General features: G+C 31.8%; 1 long non-coding RNA gene across 1 annotated transcript in view; it reads right to left on the reverse strand.

Moving 5' to 3' along the window:
• Window positions 1-23,744, reverse strand: part of LOC146993700 (uncharacterized) — an 80,168-nt gene that overhangs the window by 16,726 nt on the left and 39,698 nt on the right. Inside the window, exons 2-3 of the long non-coding RNA XR_015044345.1 lie at window positions 10,893-10,956; window positions 3,718-3,882 (exon numbers count right to left, since the gene is read on the reverse strand). This is a non-coding gene — a long non-coding RNA (uncharacterized LOC146993700). The remainder of the gene's footprint in view (window positions 1-3,717; window positions 3,883-10,892; window positions 10,957-23,744) is intronic.

Genomic DNA, 23,744 nt, shown 5'->3' on the forward strand with positions numbered 1-23,744 from the left:
ACTTTCGGGTCAGATCCAGCTTGCTAGATAGTTAATAGATAGCTAACTTAAGCCGTTAGGCTATACTTAACTTAATTAACTTTTAAGTTATTCATTACTTTATGAATTAAGTGTTGTCTTTTTTTTAAGCAGGAGTTGGTGCTGACTGTGAACTTTATTTGAGTTAGTAAAGGGTTCTTTATACTCTTCTCCTGACTTCCTAGTACATTAAGGACTTGATGATAATTCACCAAACAGTCTTCAACATCAATTACATTTTATGATAGCCAAGAATGCAAGACGTTATAAACTATCGCTACTCTTACTTTACAAAATTGCTTTACTTTCGAAAGATTTAATGATTTTACTCAAGTTCTTGTTTAAAATAAATAAAAACTTAATTCTTTCTAACATTAGTGCTCTATCCACCAAGCAATCGAAATAGTTTCTGCTACCTTTCTACTTTCTTCCTCATTCATATTCGGCTGAATTCGCTCACATTTATTAATTATAACAATTAAATCTCTTTTTACTTAAAATAAAATATATTACTCTAATACTTTTCAACAGAATCAAAACTAAAAAATAATCGCCTTTTTACATCATGTGACGACGTAGAATAATAGATTTTAAAATAGCAATTTTTCCTTGTCTACAAAGTGAAGAAATAATTGCCTTTGTCCAAAAGTTTATATTTACTTTGTCCAAACTTTCATATACTTTTAGCATTATTGTAAAGGAAACCTTACAGTAATGCTAAAATTAAGAGGCTTCTTTAATCAGTGACTATGTTCCTTTCCAGAACTAAAAAATGTAACAATAACAGTTTTTTCTTTTGAACAACTATATGTCAAAATTTTATACCGCTATCATTTCTTTCTATATTTGCTTTTTAATCCTATTTTTAGCATTTATTTGTTAAAGTTTTAAAAGGCTGTGTTGTCAAATTGAAATTACGAAACTTGTTACACGAGCTATTTTATAACAAGAAAAGAAACTAGACTCATTTTTTACCTAAGATAAATTGAATTTTGAGGTTAAAATTAAATATAGATAATTGTCTTGTAACTAAAAATAAATTATTTTTCCATTTCTGATTCTATTTTCATATTTTATGTTTGGAATGTAAGTCGTCCTTCAAGAACTTAACGCTTAATATTTATTGTTCTTAACGAACTTAAATTCAGGTTTATATTGTAATATTACTTTATATTGTATCGTTATAAAACGATAAAATATAAAGTAATATTTCCACTTTATATTGTATCGTTTTATAACTGGCGCACATTTATGCAGGATGATAAATACCTACGTACATTGAACTTCAAACACTATGGAAATAGTAGAAAGGAATATGAATGGCAAATGGTTTCAATGACACCCCTATAATAGTAAAATTAATATATGTTTTGAAGTTTTATCTCAGTTTATATTGCTTATATTGCTTTTAAAAACCTTTTGTTAAAAGTGCAAGATGGAGATAATTTTTTTCAGCAAAGATTGAACCCTACCAGTTGTCCACCAGGTAAAGACTACTCAGTGCTGGTAGTTTGTACTGGGATGGATCCCAGGCAAGCGTGCTGCCCGCACCTCCTGCCATGTTGCACAGATACTATATTTCCTCCTGAACAGAACGCCTATTAATAGCGTAAGTATTTCAGCATCATAGCAAGTCTGTTGTACTCACGGGGCTGTAGAGGCAGTGGCAGAGAGTTTTCACTCGCTTAACTGACTCGACTAGGCACTGAGCATGTGCACTAAGTTGCGATCGACTCGCTAAACGAGACACTGATTATCAACTGACTCGTGTACCAGCAGGGTTTATATAGCTTTTGGCTAACGGTTCGAGACCATTCTGAGATAAACCTGTAAGAATTCGTTCCAGAAGATTCTCCATTCGTCTATGGCATATCGCAAATTTTATCGCCAAGTGGGCGATTTCTCGCCAAATATGGCAACCTCGCCTCCCTTACCATTTTTGGCAACCCTAAACTTGCTTTGTGGGGAAGCTATCTTACCGCGGCACGGCATTTCGTAACAATATGCTACAATGAACTGGTGCAAAACAAAGTAATATTATTGTTAGAAATCTTTCATCTAAAATAGAAATTATTATGGATATTATTTTACAATATTTTTAGAATTTTTCATGAAAACGTCCTCAAAATAAATAAATGAATAAAAAACATATTCTGCTAACAACGGAATCATTATTTATTATGGCTCATCAAAGTAACAAACATTAGTAAACTAACGTACAAATTTTTTTAAAAAATCTGAAATGTTTCAGATTTAAAATTAGATTCAAAAAGGCGTTTTTTAACTTTTTGTGTTTTACCTTTATTTATTAAATATCATGTTCTTTGCACTTAAACCATAATATTTAGTTCAATAGTAATGTCGCAAAATAATTTTAAAATGAGCCTATCTCTAAAATTTCCGATACACAGTTCCGCGCGTTGGAGATAAAAAGGTTCCCCCCACCATAGTGTGTTGCCATTGCTCGCTTTGAAATCCTTGAGTTTGTTAATCAAAAATTTGTTAATGTTTTACAAAATATGAAATCAATAATAAAACAAATTCCAAATTTCAAATTTGGTTTTTCACACGCCCATATTCTTAGGAGGATTACGTCATTCAAAATTCAATGGCTCTATGTAGCTTGTTTTATCACAATAGGAGAAATAGACATACATTTATGCATATTTTTCATTATTTAATTTCTTTAAATATAATGCAGGACTCTAACATTTGGTGGCAAAAGTTTGAAAAGTAAAACGGACATTTATAGTGATTCAACACAAAATCGCAAAACGAAAACAATAGTCCTTCAGGGACAAAGCCCCTTTGGACTAAAAATTAAATGATTAGCAAATTATTCTAATTGGTGAGTTTATTAATAATTATTATGAATTTATATAATGGCTAACTGCCAAATGTTTGTTATTAATTATAACTTTGAGAATAAGGGTCCGAGACAAGCCACCCGTGTGCTCGGCTCTCGGACACAATCGCGTTGTGAAAGTGTACTGCTCATGGAGAAGAATTAATGGGCGGAATACGCTCATTTAGAATCGGACTAGAAGTCTAGATATTAACTAAATTAATAATTTGAAAGGATTGGTAAAACATACAGATAGATATATATCGCCTGGAATAGGAATAAAACTTAACATTTTAACATTTTCAAGACTACATTTAATTTCTTACGTAAAACTTCAAAAGCTAGATAAATGTCGAAACAAATACTAAACTTGTAGCCGTTTTAAATCTTTAAATATATTAAAGATATTAAATCATTTATTGGTTAATAGTTTATAAGGTATTTTCTCCCTCCTTCCAGCATTTCTTCGTGGTGTAACGGTAGCACACTCGGCGCGTATTCGAGAAATCTATGTTCGAGTCCCGGCGATGGCATTGCACATTTTTCATGGCCCCTGTTTCAAAATACATCCTAATGACTCTATAAGAATTAGGTAACTAAAAGATTAGATATTTGAATTATTTTTTTTAAGTTGATAACTCCATTTATTTTGTCCAAAATGAATTTGCTGTCAACAAACTTTGCATAGAAGTATACCATATTGAATTTTTATAACTGTTTGCATAACTGATGTTAGTGTAATCAATAACTAAGTTTAAGAAGTTGGATTCTTTGAACGAAGACCTTATAAGAGAAACTGGCTTAAGCGTAGAAAATAGCAGCAAAATAAATACAGGAAGGTTACGTTAGCTTACCTGAATATTACAAAGAGGACTTCCCAAGGGAAACTGGATTGCGTTTTTGCCGCACATCGAGAAAAACCTCAAAATCCAACACCGCAGCTAGCTCATTTGCTTGGGTCCGAACCCCGATAGAACTGCGAATATCTATCGGTCTTAGCCGCTCGGCCATTGGTGGGGCTATAAATATATTTAAGGCATATACCGTAAGACATATCAGGTACATAGAAAATATGTTTAAGGCATGAAATGTCTTTTAATTAATTTTACATAATGTATAACATACAGTGTTGCTTAACAATTCCTCTAATACATGACATAAAGTATTGCTTAGTTATTCTGCTACACACAAAGGAAAAATGATAACAGCATAACATTGAATATAATTACTGTAAGAAGAAATTTTTTCCTTACTTCTCTGCACTGAAAACTTACGGCAACCTGAGCAATTTCCCGTTTTACACTTATAATAAAGTATTACTGTATTCATTAATAATTTAAAAGATCTTCCATGAGGGAAATTCATTTTGCGTGTTTGTTAAGTTGAAAAATAAGGATCAGTAACAAAATTTTGCCTCGGTTAGCAAACTGGTTAAAACTTGGAAGGTCAATATACGTAAACGCAGAAGTCGTGAAACGGCTGGAGATGTTAATTAATCAATTTAAATTCAAGCAATCTAAAGAAGAAGGCTTTCTGCATATCATAATTTTCGATTGCAAAGAATTTAAGTTAATTATCTTCATTAGTATTTCCACTCTTTGTTTAACGTAAATAAAAACTTTGAGAAACAGAAGTTACTGCCGTCAGTGCATTGGTTTAGTATCAAAGTTTTAGTATGCTTGCTGCATGAACATGTGGCAGTCCTAAATGTTACTAATAAATGAGATAAGATAATAGGGTTTTAAGAAGTGAGACAAATGTCTGTTTTATACAAATGCAACTTAAAAGTTTATTTTAAAAAAGCTGTCTACAGTTTTTAATTGATTTATTTCACGCGGTTTATACTTTTGTGTATTTTTAATATTTCAGCTATAATTAAATATATCTGCCTCTGGAGAATTCCAGAGTAGTTTTTGCTTATGCTCTTTTGTCTGACGTAGTCAGTCCAAGCCCACGAAATTACTCGTGGCAAGGAGCGTTAGAATATGAGTGCCGCCATGCCGTACTGACACTATACATTTACAAACATCCATGCCTTCTCCGGGATTCGAACCCGGGCCCTTGGGCACGGCAGTCAGCGATGCTAACCGCTATACTGGTTAAGCTGCGTTTTTTTCCTTAGCCTAAAGGAGCTGTTAATTTCTTTTGGGCATTTTGCATCTACAAATGTCGATTCACTTTTCAAACTGTTGCCACCAAATATTATCGAGCAGTGTTATATTTAAAGAAATTAAATAATGAAGAACCTGCGAAAATGTATGTATGTTTCTTTCACTGCGATAAAACAACGGCACCTAGAGCCATCCAATTTTGAATAACATAATCTTTCACCGAATATGGGCATCTGGAAGCCCTAATTTGGAATATGAAATTTGTTTTATTATACATTTCATATTTTAAAACACTTTAACGAACTCATCGATTTCAAAGAGAGTAATAGCAATATTCTACGGGACAAAAATTTATCTCCAGTGCGTGAGACTGTGTATAGGAAATTCTAAAGATATTCTCATTTTTAAAATTATTTTGCTATATTGCTGTTGAATTGAATTTTATGGTTTAAGTGCGAAGAACATGATATTTAATAAATCAAGGTAACACACAAAACGGAAACGTAATGTAAAATCTGAAAGCTTTTAGATTTTTTAAAGTTTTTAATAATAAAGAATTTAAGTTATCTTCTTATGACTCTCATGCAATACTGAATTAACTATTTCAAAATTAATGACTATTCACATCATGGCAATCTAGTGATTTATATACATGATTCCCATACTATCTGGAGGTGGAAATGTTTAATATTTAGTTTGTGTTTTTAGTGTAGTATTAAAATTATGTGTGTGTTTCGAACAGAATAAATGATCAATAATTCCAAATGTTGCGGATTTCTGAAGTGCCGATTTATCAAATATACGGATTATCCGACTTATCGAAATAATTCAGGAAACAAATTGTAAAAGCAATTTAAGATTTTGTTAGGATGCAATGCATTAGACGAAGCAGAGCAAAATAATTCTTGAAGTGAATTTAGTGAATAAAAACATAATAGAAGGAAGATTACATAGTATGCATAAGTTATTATTCATAATCAGCAGTACGGTTTTGAAGCTATGTCTTTTTCTTGCGTGAAGACTTTTCAAAGTTCTAATATTCAGAGTACTTTCAAAATAGCGTTGAGGATAATATTTGCGTATTTTCATTCTAAAGTAATGAAGATTCATTACCTTTCCATTTATTTGCAGTTATCGTACTTTGTAAATATTACATGGTCATATATGTATAATCCCACCACACTAAGTGTACAATGCCGCCCGGTTTTGAGGGAGAACATCCCGGGGAGAGATTTGAGGGTGTCCCACCCTTCGTCCCCTTACACAACCTCTCGAGAGGACTCTTGACTCGTCGTGTATTTTGACAGCTCCCTTGCCACGTAGACACTATACGCTTACAAACAACAAACATATATTTCTTCTCTAGAATTCCAGCCCCGGATTGTCGAAATCAACGTCACTGACTAGTATACCGGTACTGAATTTGACGACTGCTGAGTCTTTCACAAATGGCTTATTTTTGGCTTTTTTAATCCATTCAAGAAATTTCATCTTCAGAAAATGCGATTGCACAATTTTTCAAAGAATGTTTTTTTATTGAGTTCAGACATTAACTATATATATAATGTTATCTATTACTGGTTTCTACGTTTTTTTTAAAGAATTTTGCTAAATAACTTACTGCAATGATTCTGACCTCAAAGCAAATTTCGATTGCTTCCGATTACTTCCGAAAGACAAGCTCGTAACCTTTCTCATATCGGATATACGCATGCTGGGTATCGAGTGTGCCTCACAATAAGGTTCTGGATTTTCAGACTTTCACAGTGCATGCATTTAAATGAAATATACTGTTTTAAGATTATTCCTTAGAAACCATGCAAAGTATTAGAATAATACTGTGATATTTACGCGAAGCTAAAGAATTAATTAAAACTTAACTGAGTTTTATCAATCTTTTCAGTTTTCACGGGAAGAAAATTTACGTCATATTTTTTTCTTTCTAAGGTTATAAACAATAAAAAATTGCTCCAATAATTCAAACATATTGAGATTATTTTGCCGCAACAAAAGTTGAGAATGACGAATGCATTTTTTCATTAAGATACAAACCTCCAGAATAATAAAGATTTAATTGATTTTATTACATATATTTATATTGTGCCTTCCATTACATACAAAAACCACAAGTAGGAGTAAATACAGAATAACGGATTTTTATCAGGTCTTTTTTCACGTCTGAAACAATATTAATGACCGCTGTTGTTACATACGTGTATATATAAGTCTTTAAGAAAGATTGTATGATTTTAACGAGTAGGCAAAAGCTCCTTATTCCAATTTAAAAAGGAATGGAACAAATTTTTATACTATGAAATTTTCTGTCAGTAAAAATACAGCTTCAACATTTTATGGCCTTTCATAAAAGGTTATGATAAGCAATGAAAGCTTGTAAGAACTTATATATAAAAATCCTTATTATATTAAATATCTTTTAAATCACAACATAGGCTCTGCAGTAGTACAATTAAAGCTAAAAGAAATTTCTAAAATTGTAAGACATAAAATTCTTTCACCCCACGAAGAAAACGGTGTAATTATAGATTTTAGCGGTCGAAAAATTGACGACAGTTATTAAATAAAAGAACTCATTTTAGTATTTCTACAAATGAGAATACGAAACACCTGTTTCTGTATTAATCTATACAAAAGTATCTTTTAGAAATTTGAATTCGAAAATTTAATATACTTGGTTTTCTTTAACAATACATGGCTCGTGGATTTCTCTAATAAAGCACGCGTACATATAATACATAATAGGGAATGATCCTACTCTGGGACATTTAACACAATTAGGACATAGCAGACAATAAATTATTAAACCACAGAATAAACATGATTTTAAAAAGTGAAAAATTTAATAGTATTCGTTCAAGTTCAGTTTAATTAATAAAACGGAGATACTATTAAGTTTTAATTTATGACAAAATACTTTATGCCTTATTTATGCCTTACGAAAGCCTGCCTGTAATTTTAGGGGAAACCTGCCTGTACCTACCTTGAAGACCGTGAAAAAGTCGAAAGGCCTATGAACCACACAGTTCAAAGATTGCGAAAAATTCGAAAAGCCCATGCAGCACAATTCAGCTCCATTGAATCCACCTGGAAAAACTAACAGTTTTCAGTGATAAAGATGAGGAATTTGAAATTTAATGTTCTAAGGCAAATTGATCAGAATATCGTAAAGTAATGAAACAAATGTACTCAACATCAAATTTTAAAGTTTACCATGATAGACTAGGTTAATATCTCGGTTCGGAGCCAGTGGATTCGTGTTATTAATTTTTAGTGTGAGCTGGTCAGCAAATTTATGCACAACTCGAGATGCGCAGCTTTATGTAATTATTTTACCTCGCATGGTATACGAATATTAAGAAGACATTCTCTTTTTGAATATAGTTTCCATTTACTTAAATTTATTGGATTTGTCGGCTGTGTAATCGTTAGGCCGTACTTGTCTTTTCGAATTCTACAGAGAGAAAATTTCCACTTTCAAAATCAAGACACATCCGTTCCTCACTTGACGATGATCTGCTGCCTTCAAATGTTCAGGGTCATCGCGTATTAAGTACGTGGATTTGGCAACCCACCAGATTTCCCATCCACTGTACCCCCCCAGCGGTTCTAACGCTGTCCCCCCACAACTATTCGCCTCCTCAGTCGACGATGATACAGCTGCAACCTCTTCTGGTGCAGTATCTTTGGGAGGGGAAAGCAGTCGAGGTGGGGGTGAATCGATGAGAGGACTCTGATTCCTGCCGAGCTGTTGATGTCAAGAGAACACTTTGCTTCTACTTCTTTACTACCCCCCTTTTAGTCCCCTCCCCCATTTCTAGGTCCTTTCCTAGCCACACTTGCATCCTCCTGTGGGAACCTACTGAAAACTCCCCTTTCATTCCCCCCTCTTTATGATCCTGAGTAGGTCCCTTAATGTCCACTACCTTCTTTCTTCTACAGGGATTTCATTTCGTAATTATTTCCATTAAGGTTGAAGTTGGCTTTTACTTTAGTTTTAGATGGCTGCGGTCTAACAAAAGAAGGGATTCCTGTCTTTTCCAATTTCAAATGTCTATCTCACTATTTTATTTTCGTCCAGAAAATGTCTAATATTATTTCTGTAAATTTTCAGCTATGTTTATCATTAGTAAAGAAAGCTAAATTGTTTACCTTTAAAAACATCCAAGATTTGTGCATGCGTGTGAATAATTGAATTCATAAGTAGAACTGGAGATTTTAAAGCTGAATGTTGATCTAAGTTTTTTAAAGTATTCAGCTAAACACCAAAAATTAAAGTGTAAAATAGAATTTTTACAAAACGGTACCATATGAGTAGGAACTGCAATAATCAATTTCAAGTGATAATATTAAGATTTTGAGTCCATTATGTACCCAGAATGGATTTAATTGTAACCACAAAAATTAATTATAAAATACTTGATTTTTCTTTAAAATCGTAAAAGTTTTTCCTCAGATAATCCGTGATATTAACACGCATGATTTCCATTCTCAAAATGTATTGAATTATTGCTAATAAGATGTTTATTCAATTTCCAAGTAAATGCGTTTTAGAGATTAATATAAATACAAATTGCGTCTATAAAGTAAACGAACAATTTCTTATAAATAAAACAAAAGATTACTAGTCTTCAAATAAATTTAACTTTTTCAAAATAATCACCAGAGGAGTATACACAATTTTTTCAACGCTTTCTCTGGTCATCGAAACACTCTGTATAGACCCTGGAACTAACCGCTCGCAAGCTACGCGTAACATTTGAAGTTGAAGGAGTGCCCTGTCTTTGGTTCACCTTCATGGCCTTTCGCTCTTACATCTAAAGTGGCTGTACCACTCATATGCTTGTATTCTTGACGACGATGGATCACCATATACTGTTCGAATCATCTCTAACATTTCGGTGCAGATTTACCTAATTTGTGACAAAATATAATGTTATAAAATTTTTCTATACTAAGGCAATTTGTTTTGTACAATGTCTTCACATTAAATGAAAATGACTTCGGTATTTTAAGATGCAGATGGAGAGATAACAAATATAGACTTTTGCAAGAGTTGAAATGCTACTCTTCTTACAAATGTATTTATGTCTTTCCCTTTCTTACTTTACCGTTTGGTATAATTTGTTCGGTTACTTTATGTTAGCATCTTGTATTTAATTTTAGTACATATGCATGTTTACTACATTAAATGTTGAATAATTTCTTTTTTTAATGGCATCTGCGTTTAGTTTTGCATCTCTGTTTTTTCTGACAAAGCTTGCAAATTCCTGTACTTTCTGAGCACTATATTAAAGACCATTTGATGCTCTAACTGAATTGGCTCATGTTTATCAAAGTTATTTCTTCTTGTACAATAACTCGAAAAAATTAGGCATAATTCGATAACGATCAGTATTGATATCTGGGAATGAATTGTTTCGTAAAATTAATTTAAAGCAGTTTTTACCTGAACTGAGGAGTACAGTATATTTTTAAAATATATATTTATACGTCTGCGATATAACCTTTAATTATATTCGCTATTTCAATGCTTCAAAATACTTGGATATAAAATTTTAGGTTTAGAATTATGACTAGCATAAATTACATTCAGTGTAGAAATATTAATATAGTGATCAAACACATTAACAGTATCGGATATCGTACGCGTAGCGCCTTTTTTATATAGAAAATGAAGGGAAACAAGTAATTGAATAAGAATGATCGTATAGCTTGGTTCTACAAAAAGAGTTAAATATTATTATTTGATCACTTTCTAACTCATAACTGCAAAACTAAATTTGAAAATGTATGATCAGTTTCTACTGGGCTACATTTCATTTAAATGGTAAAACTATTATTATCCCTGGATATATTTTAAAAAGCATCCTCAGAATTTAAAATTTAACTCAAAAAATTACTTTTGCTTAACAGCTTCTTCTTCTTCTAAAATTAGTTTTGCTTCTTCTTCTTCTTGTGACAATTCTAAAAATAAGAAATTAAATTTTACTGGTAGGGAAAGTTTGTGTGTTTAGTAATAACAATGTAATAGTTTTTCGTTAAATAATCATCATCCATTTGCAGAACATAAGGAAGGTTTCAATGTCCTTTATTACGTTACTGAAATGGTTAAAATCTAATTAACTTCTTTAAAATAAATTACATTTAACGTCAGAAACTTTTAATTTTCGTAAAAATTTATATATGTTTAACATATAATTTTTTAGATGGAAAACAAATTAATGTTATTGTATTAAGCACCTGAAAAACGTTTATAAATGAAATATTATACGTTCCTCTTGATCTGGTAAAGTTAATTAATTTAATAACTCTAACATAACAGGCGTAAAGCGAATTATTGCAATGTTTGAAACAACGACAAAGTCAAGAGAAGATTAAAGATAATCATTTAATTAAAGTACAATTTATAACAGGAAGGCATTTTCTTATGCTTCGATATAAGCCGTAACTCGTGGTAATAGAACTAAACAGAACAGTCACGTTTAAGTTAAACGTTAAACAGTAGTCTACATTATTAAATTTTACCCTAAGCTGGATCAGTAACCAGGCTTTTGACTGTTGCCCAATTAACAATGAACAAGCGAATTTATAAGGAATATTTCTTAGTTGTAAAAAAATATTAGCCCAAATGGCGTTACGTAAGAAAGGCTGTTTTACGGGGAAGAAGAATTTTGCGAGAAGGGATTTTGCGTTGAAAAACTATAAAAGTCTGAATCACTTTTCAAGTTGTTGCCACCACCAAATATTATCGCCTTGTATTATATTTAAAGATATTAAATAATAAAAATCTGCATGAAGGTACGTATGTTTCTGGCAATGTGAAAAAATAACAGTACCCTAGAGCCATCAGATTTTTAGCAACGTAGCCCTCCACCCGAATATGAGCACCCGGAAGACCGAATTTGTAACTTTGAGTTTATTTCACTTTTTATTTCATATTTTGTAAAACTATAGCGAACGTTTCTGTTAAAAACACAACGATTTCACAGCGAGCAGTGGTAACAATGTAGGGAATAAAACGTTTTTATCTCCAATGCCCGAGATGGTCTATAGAAAATTCTAAAGACATGTTGTTTTTAAATATTTTCAGCCTAAAGTGGCGTTAGACCAAACGCTCTCGAAACGTACATATGCCTGTATATGAAACAAAAAAGAAGCCCGTTTAGGAGTAATGTAAAATTTGAAAATTTTCCAGAATGTTGTTTTATTAGTATGAAATTATATTTGTCGGATGATTTTGAAGTAGATAATTAAATTGGCAGTCTTTTAGCAGTAAAGATAGGTTATAATTTGCAGGTAATAGCAATAAATACAACACGAATTTTGTTTCTCATTCACCTAATTTTTTCAGTGCCGCTGAATAAAGCAAAATGTTTCGAAATTCATATTTTTTCACTTCAAAGATTTTATATAACGCTTGGAATATTTCTTATTTATTCAGAAAAGGAAAATTTTAAGGTTAACACTTGATAGTCAGTAAGTAGCAACGTCTTCTGTGAGTTGCAAGCCTCATGATTCAGAATTTGATGAAAATACCATTATATTACTAGAAATTTAATTTAAACACACTTCCTACTAAATATCTCCATAAAATTGAAGTTTATATATTATTTCCTTTTAAATATTACTGAAGAAACAGAAGCAATTCTTACTTTGAATTTTTTTTGTATTTATTTGACTTTTTAACATTTACTGGTCTAATTTTCCCTTTAGACATTGTTGCCAGAATACAAGGAATAAACTTACCTGTTTATTCTTGACTTCAATACTGCATTTCTATATGTATGACTTGAACAAATTTCCATTCATCTTAAAACTCACTGTTTGATCAGGAAAATTTTAATATCGTATTTAATAAATGGCAGAGGTGCGTTTGACATGATATTTCAGATCACGTTGATAAAATTAAATTCTCTATTCCAGAAATCAGCCGCTTTTGAATTAAATATTTGATTAGGAGTGTTATAAATTGTGATCGAATTACTTCAGAAATCACAAATTAAAATTATTCATTCAAATATCAAGTCATTGTAAATCCCAGTAGGAACGATCCAGTCTAGATTCAGAGTTAATCGAAATCCCACGTAAATTATTTCAATTCTAAGCGATCGCATTTATTTTAGATGTGAAAACATGATGAAAACTAAATAAGAAGTTTGAGATATGAAACCTGTTTTTTCACAGTACTAGAAATGAAATATATAAGCGTATATAAGGCATTTCTCCCGCCTTCTTAGCATGCCTTTATGGTGTGATGGCCAGCACAATCGGCGCGTATTCGAGAGGTCCGAGGTTCGAGTCCCGGCAAGGGCATTGCTCATTTTTAAGGTATCCTAATTTGAAATAACCTAATGTCTCTACAAGATTACTTTCGATTTTTCGCTTTCTATAGTAAATTTATTCACAGATGATTTTTCACTTACAGAAAGTTCATCATTGTAACTTGCTTTACTCTTTCCCTCAGCACTTATCAAGGAGTTAATAAATATCGGTGTTAAGAATAAATTATCCGCTCATTTACTTACAACTATAAAATATGAATTTAATTTGTACGATAGTAAAATAAATCAAATGTGTTTATAAGGTGATATACATTTGATTCTTATCAATGTATTAAAATATATATTATTATGGATCTAACCTTCATCAGATAAACATAGGTTTTTTTTAAAAAAATATTTTTGCATTTAAAAAAAAATATTTTTGTATTTAAAAAAAAATATTTTTGTATTTAAAAAAAAATGTATTTTAAAAAATATATTTTTGTATTTTAGTGTGTATTTTGTTCAGGGGGGATTATCTCTCCTCATAAAGTGCCCACCAGCGGCTCAGCGGCAAAGTCAATGAACACTGGTAGTTCAGTTTAGAGTTCGATTTCTTGCTAAGGGGCCATCTGCATGAGCATTTTCATGGTTTTCCCATGGATACGAACCAGTTTCCCTTAGAGAGTCCCCCAGGAAAGCATCCCTTCCCTTAAGCACGTAGCTCTCGAATGCTTTGCTATAATCAAATAAACATCGCCCCGCCAAAAAAAAAATCACTTCTCATCACAAAGAATGTTCTTTAGTAATGTGTGACGACTTCATAAATATGCGAAGTGGTTAGCATGCGTATATTAGTAGTATGAATATAATTAGCGTTTCATACTAACTTAGATTCAGTTAGCAACTCTTTTCGCCCATCCTGTTTCTTAAAGTTTTCTATCTTAGCATTAAGTTATTTCTTAATTTAATTAGTTAACTTACTTTTAAATCATAAAACATCTTTTTGTTAATTGTCGGAAATATATGATGCTCATTGTTCATGAACGTGCACAAATTTTCAAAATGTCTGATACATAATAAATATAATTATTACTATATTTTATCACAAGTAACATTTTTTTTAAATTTCGGGCTGCAGCCGTTTATGTAAGCCTTGGCTACTACTAAGGCCAGAAATGATGGCATGGCCTCTTTGCTATAAAACCTAACAGCTGGACCACTGTTGCATCCTATGAAGTAATAACACGCCTTCTTCAAGAATCGAACTTGTGTTCTTTGGTACGGCAGCCAGAGTTACTAACCACTTTCCCATCTCGGCGGCAATTACGCTTGATTTAAAATTTTTTATGCATTTTGTTATGCATTATATTATTGTGATATTATTTAAAAAAATACATTTCCGTGTCAAAAATATGGTCTTCAGAAGTATAAATTCTTCTTGTTGTTATTCTTAAATGTATGTTACCTGTAATCTTACAATAAATTTCAGATTTTGTTGTGTAAAGTTATTACGTTTTATTTATTTATTTATTTCAAGCAGGAGACATGAAAAATGTGCTATGCCCTCGCGGGGACTCGAACCCTGGATCTCTTGAATGCGCGTCGAGTATATTTCCAGTTACAACAACAATACACACAAAAAGGAAGAAAAAGTACTTTATAGTTGATAGAGGAAATACTTCTATCAATAAATAAACAGAAAATTATTTCTGGGCAAGTAAATAGTGCCACTGAATTGTTTGCTTCTCTGCATATGCATGAAGTCAGCAGGAAACAAACATTTACAGGCTTTATTTAAAGAGACAGAAGACTCGTATTAGGTGTAAAAATCAGGAAGAAATATTGTAAAAGAGTTTGTCAAAATTATTTGTATTTAGAAACGATCAGAAAGAGTAATTTTCAAATATACAAACAAAAGCATGATTTTTTTTTATTTTTTTAAATGTTAGAATATAATATACTTCGAAATTTAAATTTAAAAATCTAAATTTATTCTTTTATTGCAGGCAGTAAAATTTCATAATTCTGGGGATATATTTTCTTGTGTCACGTAACTTCAAATATAGATGTGCTATGCTATTCGTTATGCATCATTGCTACCGTCATAAAAAGGAAAATTCAACGATAATTTAAAATAATTATTGACTTTTTGGAATTTTAATTAACTTAAGGAAATATATCTCAAGAAAATTCTGTTTGAAGCTTTTAATTTGTTTCTTACTGTGATATTAAATATTATTTTAAATAATTGTAATGATATCGCAGCAGAGATAACATTTTGATATCTTTATGTATTACAATAATGCTATTTTTGAAATCAATTTCTACAAGAATGCATTGCTCTTCAAATGCATTGTATAATTTCTCATTGATAACGCGTCAATATTTACAATTTTTTAAATTATAAATATTGATATTTATAATTTTTTAATTAATTGATATTTATAAATCAATATTTATAATTTTTTAAATTATAAAATTATAAATATTGATTCATAGCATCTTACCGGTTTCTTTTGTACTGAATTTTAGCTAAAAAATGAAAAATTAGTACATAAATATATAAGAAATATAACAAACCAGGGTCATATAATGCAATTATGTGCATTTGGAAAAACAAACTGCGAATAGGCATAAAGGGGAAAATAATACTCAATATAATGCCCGATCATCAAAATGTTGAGTAAAAAATAGTCATTTTGTCAACATAGCGTGACACTCTTCTAATTCATTATAAAGAGTAGTTTTAGCACGAGTACGATGAGCTTTCTAAAATAATCTCAGATGCACCGTTTTGATAATGTTGCGAAAAGTCCAGCTGCAGTGAGATAGCTTCCCCACAAAGATTAGGATTGAAAGTGGCAGGGAAAGGCAGTGTTGCTACATTTGGCGCGAAGTTGCGCATTTGGCGATATGCCATAGACGATACTCTACAATATACTCTACAATGCTCTACAGTTGACGTTCACCAAAATCACCCCTCGTTATAGAAATCAATAAATAGCTATAAAAGATGTCCAACTGCTAAGAATATATTAAATTCATTGTATCTCTGCAAACTGTGGTTATAACATACTTCTTCCGTACAGCACGACATTTAGTTATAACGAGGGCCAAATTCAATGCTTTTACTTTTGTAGCAATGTAATAAATTACAATATATAATACAAAGTAGTTCAATTATTAAAATGTTTGGGGTTCTAAAATGCATAAAGTTGAAATAAACACTATTTGTACATAAGCTATTACTTTCATTTATCTGGTCTCTTTCATAAAATATTCGTATTTTCAAGATATAAGGGTATACGATGGTATAGATCAGATTCCTTAAACTTTTTTCAGTCGTGATCCATTGTTATCACCGATATTTTTTCGCGACCCCCAGGACCCCATAATATTTACAAAAATTTGGTGGGACTCCACAAGTATTACGGAAATCCGACACAGGCGTGAGTGAAACTGCCAATGCTTTCACTTATACTGTAATATACTATTGCAGTTTTAGGTCATTAACTTTAATTTCTAATTTTAAGACATAGAACAATGTGAAAAGTTTAAATACCTAACAGACGGAATAACAGCGTCAAGTGCAAAGCAAGGAAAATGAACGTTTATATTATAAGAAGAATGCGTCGAGATGAATTTCGTTTTTTCCTTTGTCTACATTGTATTAACTTTATCTATTTTCAGAGACATTGTATAAAAATATTTCGTAATTGTAAAATTATTATAATAAGTTAAAGAAATATCAAAACTGCTAAAAGTTTTGGTGACCCACAGTTTAAGACATCCTGATTTAAATTATATATGATGCCAAATGGTGGAGTATAAAGTTACAGATGATATATGATGTTAAAAGATGGGAAAGGATAGTATAAATTTTATGAAATCTATGGTCATATTTTACATAAATTATTACCTAAAATTTACATGTAAATATACCATAATTGCATTAAATTATTAGGATTTTAACAATAAAGTACATGAGGGCTCTCTGCCAAGAGGAAAGCTTGCTTTCGTAAAATAAATTTTAAAGAAACCTTGCTCATACTCACCTTGCACTTTGGAAAATACACAAAAGCGTCTGTGAAACTACATCTTGGATTAATACGTCCCAAGATCGAATTACTTATATTTAATGGCCCAATCCACCTAGTCACTAGAGTGCATATTAACATCGAGCAAGAAGAGATAGCTTCCAAGATTCATTAGAACATAAAGCTGTTGCCGAATAAAGATATATATCACTATTTACTGTACAGGGGACATCTATTAGTATGCATTACTGCTTGAAAACTTAGATAAATTAAATTATGGAATACATTAATTTAAGAATACGGGGAAAAGATTGTTTAATATGTTTCTATCAAAGTGAGTCTTCCTCTGAATCATCATTACACTAGGAAAGAGATCTTTATTTTACTCTAATTCTTATTAAGAAATCCCCTCAATTGACCTCTTCTCAGTGCCCCCAAACATCTATCGGGAAACTGCCGGCCGTTGGTTGCGTGGAAAAGATCCACCTCCAGGCTCGTTCTCAGGCGGATGTGCCCGAATAAGAGACACAGAACTGCCCTACTAGGAAGATAGGGCGCTCTATTGCGTGCCAGTTACCCCACTGCTCGTCGCAGTATCGAGAAAGCGCGGAAGTTTGCTGCGCCTTACACATGTGCGTGTATGCGTGTGAGCATGCAAGACGGATTCACGATATGAGGAATAAATAGCAGCTAGAAGTAAGCTCCTATCATTACTGATCTGTGTCCACGACTGTATAAGTCAGACAGATCTTTGATATCTTCCTCAAAAAAGGTCCATGACAAGAATGTAATTAGGGGTAAACTCTATATATTAGCTTACCATGGACTGTTAAAAAAGATTTTACTGAAGAATGAAATGGTTCAGTGCATTATGCAAATAATATTAGAACATCTTATTGATCTCGCTGAAGATGATAAATTAAAGCAAACAAAACTCTCAAAGATTTGTTCGCTCATGAAAAATAATTGGTCTGTCATACCTAACTAGTGGTTACTACTGTTTATCCTAAACAAAGACGAAGATATGAAAGTATAAAGAAAACATTTCTGCAAAGTGTATTGCCCATAACTTGAAAATGTTTGATATAAAACCTTTCCTCAATCCCCTTGACGGTAACAATTTTAAAATTTCCAGAGTAACCATAATTGGCATTATATTTAAATAAGACGAGAAAATAAACTTTAATCACAAATGAACTGTGGGGAAAATGTCTACCAAATAGGATCCATAATAAAATATTTTCGATCAAATACTGATTTCAAATGCTAAATATTTTTCATTCTTCATTTCCAAGATTTTATGTTTCAGAATGTTTTGTAAAAACTGAAGCGAAATTATTTTACTTTCAAATAAAGCCGAATATGAATTGTAATCGAATAGAAAATATTTCATTTAACTTAATAAAGTCAGAATACTCTGATCACATTTTCAAGTTATGAGCAATACACTGTGGTCAGAATACTGTGGCACTCATAGGCATGTTAAATTACTGCCAAAAATATATGCATGATTTTGTAATAAAACATAGAAATTTGTGAGATGCGTGTTGTCTCGTGAACACTTCAGAGCCTTTTACTTTATAACAGATAAAGGTACTGAACCCTCGAAAGATTTTATTTGTTGCAACAAAAGGAGGTCTTGACTATATAAACGTAATGAGAGATAAGAACTCTAAGGTTTAAAGTATTATCAGCGCTCAAGAATGTGGTGAGCAAAATTTCAATACTTTGCTTGGTCATTATGTTTCTTATAATTTGTCTCTCTTATCTCTTGCATTCAAACTCTCGTCGAAATATTGCTTTGATAGAAAAAACTTACTGTTATTCAACATAATGTTAAGGCAGTATACTGTGTATTAACAAATGTTAACTAAACTTTATTATAGGTGATACTGATACTAGATGATTCGTTAAGGGGTTATCACATCTATCGACGGGACTAGACGGGACTTTTCTGAGAAACGAGATTCTGGTAGCACAGGTTTAAACGGGAGGATTCCTAGAAAAACAAGCACCGCTGGAAGCGAAGTCCCGCCTAACTACGTAAACGAAGTACCGGCTACGCGGCATTTTTTGAAACCTCGCCGAAAATGTTTCGGCTGCAGTTCTGTCCCGAGTAGAGATCAACCATTCAGACGAAAGTTCTGCTTCTGAAGGATCACGTGATCCCAGCCTGAGCGATAATCGATTACTGTTTGTTGTTCAAGTCTTTGTAGTAACTGAAAATGGTAACCCATCTGTGTGGGTTTCGTGGAAATGTGCTGGCTCTTAGAAGTGACCCTTTCGACGTCCACTCCCGCGTAGTGGACAGTGGACACATATGTGATAGGGACTTTACCGTAGTGATAACACTAGTGGAAACGCTGAGCTAGATGAATACACAAAATAATCATTGATAGTGAATCCGCTTTACTTAAACCGAGAGTCTGCGCTAGCAATGATTTGCTAGTCGTTGTAAATAAAGAATCTAATTTAATGATATAAACTGTGCATAAAATATTGAAAAAGGCACATGCAGTACGGAAGCATTCATGTAGCGTATCCTTCATAAAGTGTTAACTTGCATGTCTATAAGGGTTTAACATTTTCTACAACTATTACAAAATGGCAGCACTTAGTGTAAGGAATTCATGTCTTAGATTTTATGTAAATTTACATAAGATTCACAAGAGGATATTCAACTTGACACTTTATGAAGGAAGTATTGAAGAAAAGTATTTTCCATTTATGCTGTTAATGCAAACTATTATCGAGTTTTAGCATATTTATTATAGGAAGAACTATCTGTTTATCGAAGTTCACGGTTATGTTGGTATTCTTTTCTTTCGTTGAAGAATCATCTGGCACAAGAGTTTGAAAGATGTGTTCTTTATCTTAGAGTATCACTACGTTATTTTGTTAGTAATAAGCCTTAGAGGTTATTTTAAATTTCTAATAGTTGTTTTAATTTTTAAATATGCTTTACCATCTATTTTCGTTTCCCACCTACTATTCTCTACCAGAATAAGTTTTTAGTATCGCGTTACGTGTAAATGAAGTAGAAAGAGTATTTAAAGAAAGGTTTCGCTTAGAATTTTGAAGCAGAAGAGCGCACGCGTTTGCCGTCAGGTTACTCGTACTTCGTTGCTTAAGCTAACTACGCTCGGCCGTACTATACATGCCTGCTGATATTCGCATTTTAATTTTATTAAGAACCAACTACGTTAGATAATTTTGTACAGCTTCGGCTAACTTCAGTCTATTTTAGCATTAGGTTATTTTCTTATCTTCGATTCAAGCCCAAGTGGAGGCTTTTTTGTAACAGCGAGAAAGGGGCCATCTGTGTTCTTAATTTGACATAATAAAGGGAGAGTTTAACCCTTCTCTGAATTTTCATTTACATACTTGGACTCAGCTACAAGTTGTTACATAGTTCAAAAAGGTTCCTACTAAGTTAAGCATAGCCAAAGTAGTTGGAAACATTACAAGGCAAAACATAATATTTCGTTTGCGGGAACAAAATTTTCCTTCCAAGAATCTTGTTCAGCAGAGCGTCGCGTCATCTCATTTTATATCTCTCGCGTGTGAATTAGTTTCCCATCAACACATTTATACATAAATGTCTTATCAGTTGTTCCATAATAATGACCAATTACTTCTCCGTTTACTAATTATTCACTAATAGCTGCCCGACATAAGACCAATGAATTTTGGTCGTAATACTGTTTAAACTTCGGAATGCACACATAGCCCATCTTTTCAAGAATTTAAAGATGCAATTTGCCTCAAAGTTATTAATCAATCGGATGCACTCAAGACTGCTATGATGAGTTTATCCCCAGGACGCACGACTACATTGTAGTTTCTTTTATTAACGGATGCGTGGAACCGGAATTATTTTGATAAGTTATAAATTTCTAATAGACAAATAAGTTATTTTATTCTGAGCTATTATTCTATCTTTTAATATTACTGAGGCCTCTTATTTCTGAAAATTTAAACTAAAAGATTTTTAAAAGCTTCTAGTGATTTGTTAGTACTTAAGTATTATCGCAACCATATTCGAGCAGTTTGACGAATTTTACGGGAAAAAAAGAATAACAAACGTAAAAAATTATATATTACTTACATGCATAATATTACGTACGTATTATAGGTTCTAACAATATATATTTATTCCAAAAGACTATCAGTAAACCTAGTTACAAATAGGTTTTGATTCTGTGGTGGCTGAAACTTCTAAAATATCACTTTCAGAAAGAATTCGAAGCATTGCTCCTTTAGCGAGTTTGCGACAAAACAATATATTTCTGAAGAAATTTCATCTCTCTTTCTTCTATTATAAAAAAATTCTACAGGGGCAAATTTTAAAATCAATTTTAAGATAAAAAATAATCGTAATTTTTCCACAGAAAGCCTTTTGAACTTAGAATACAACAACAACAAAAAAAAAAAAAAAGTATACGAAAAAGGCGACATTTCAGTCGTTTTTTATTGATAAAACTTAAAATTTCATTGAAAATCATTTACATAAATCCTATTTTAAGACTATGGATGAATATTCTCAATATTTGTTTATAAATTAGAAACTTTTAACGGGAATTAGAGTAGTAAAATTATTCATTTCGAAAGGATATTCATCTAAAATATAACTAATAGTTTGAATATGACTTATAAAATTATAATAAGCGAATGATTTTTAAAATTAAATGTACAAATGCAAACATGCAATAAAATAGTCTTTAAATTTATTAAATCCATATTTGATTGATTATGTTTTAATAATTTTGTGAACTAAACAGAAATTTCAAATTTATCTTGAAGAAAAAGAAGAAAGATTTTAGTTATCATCGCTATCATTTATATCCGCATATTTCTTTAAGTTTATAACATCTCGAAAAAAGTATTTCAGTGTTTATGAAATTAGGAGCTGGTGATAAATTGGTTGGTTATATTTGTTGAAATGTAGCTAAATTGGGAAATTTTATCAATCAGATGCGACAACTACTTTTCTGTATTCTTTCTTCTGTTTATAAATTCTAGGCTGATTCAGTTTTAAGCTTCATTTTAAAACATTTTTATTTAAAATTCCTACATTGTATTATGTACTTTTACCAAAAAAAAAAAATAATAATTTTTTTTTCTATTCTACAACATATTTTAAAATAATACCTTCAATGATTTGCTTGCTATTTGTGCGTGTTGATTGCGCTGCATACACTATTTTAAACTTCAATAAACACGAAACGTTTGCTACCATAAGCTTATTATTCATTCAGAAAAACACACTCAATTTGAATGCATATTAACGGTATAATTATACGTTTGAGAAAAGTAATTAAAGTAACAGTTTTAGCGTTTACTTTTATAAACTCAAAGGCGAACAAACAATTTGCAACTTTAAGTTTGAATCCCATAATATCAGCAAAGCAAATGAATTGAATATGAATCATATTTTCATAGCATGTTGTTAAACTCTACTGAAGAAAGTTATTTACTAAACTATGACACAGCATAAAAATACTCAACTTACTTTTAATTAAATGTAAACTTGTAAACGCTTTCTAAACCCCAATGTATATTTAGCTGATATGAATCTGAATCAGCGGCCGCACCTTTACAGCATGCTAAAACTTTCATTTGCTTTCCTTTCATTTCTTAAAACAAAAACTGGTAGCCAACTTTTGCTCAAACAAATGGATCATTCAAAATGCGTGTTATAACTACAGCTGCCCAACCTGTTTTAATTAACCGATACACACACATACATATAAGAACACGTCCTAATTAATACACAAGGGCATTTCAAGATAAATGTTATATTTGTATCAGATTCCCCTAAATAGCAACATTTAGTCGATGGTTTATTCCAGACTTCTGATAATGAATTTTGCGATATCCGCTGTTTCAGGTAACCAGATTACATTTCAAATCTGATAATTAATTAGGTATCCCTTGCTGACATTGGTTTTAAGTAGCTGACTTTTTATTTCTCATGAATGCATAGTCAAGATACCGCAATTAAAGATAATTTAACTTCGAATATAATTCTTATGCTCTGCAATGTTTACTTCTCGTATTTCATTTGTAGTCTAAAACAGCTAATAAGATTTTGAAATAGCAATGAAGAGGCTTGCACGGTCAGTTTTAGAACAGCATTAGAGACATTAGGTTTTTTTGGAAGCCGGAGAGATGAAATTTAGCCACCGCCTTCGCTGGGAATCTAACCACGGACCTCTGGAATACCGCCCCAGCATGCAGAACCACTATGCCACGAAGGCACGCTAGTAAGGCGGGAGAAATACTTTATACAGCAACGTTTAAAAAGTTCTGCGCTGTCGGCAAATCCTATTTATCATTTAAGCCAAAGAAAGGGTGACTTTTTCTCTGCTTGTAAAATATTTCTGTGACACATAGTATCTCAAACGTATCTAACAGTAGTTTAAAGTGCGTATAAAATAATAATTGTACA

Source organism: Stegodyphus dumicola, chromosome 12, assembly GCF_044657685.1.
Source record: "Stegodyphus dumicola isolate Sdum_Otavi_A_Nest chromosome 12, ASM4465768v1".
NCBI lineage: Eukaryota > Metazoa > Arthropoda > Arachnida > Araneae > Eresidae > Stegodyphus > Stegodyphus dumicola.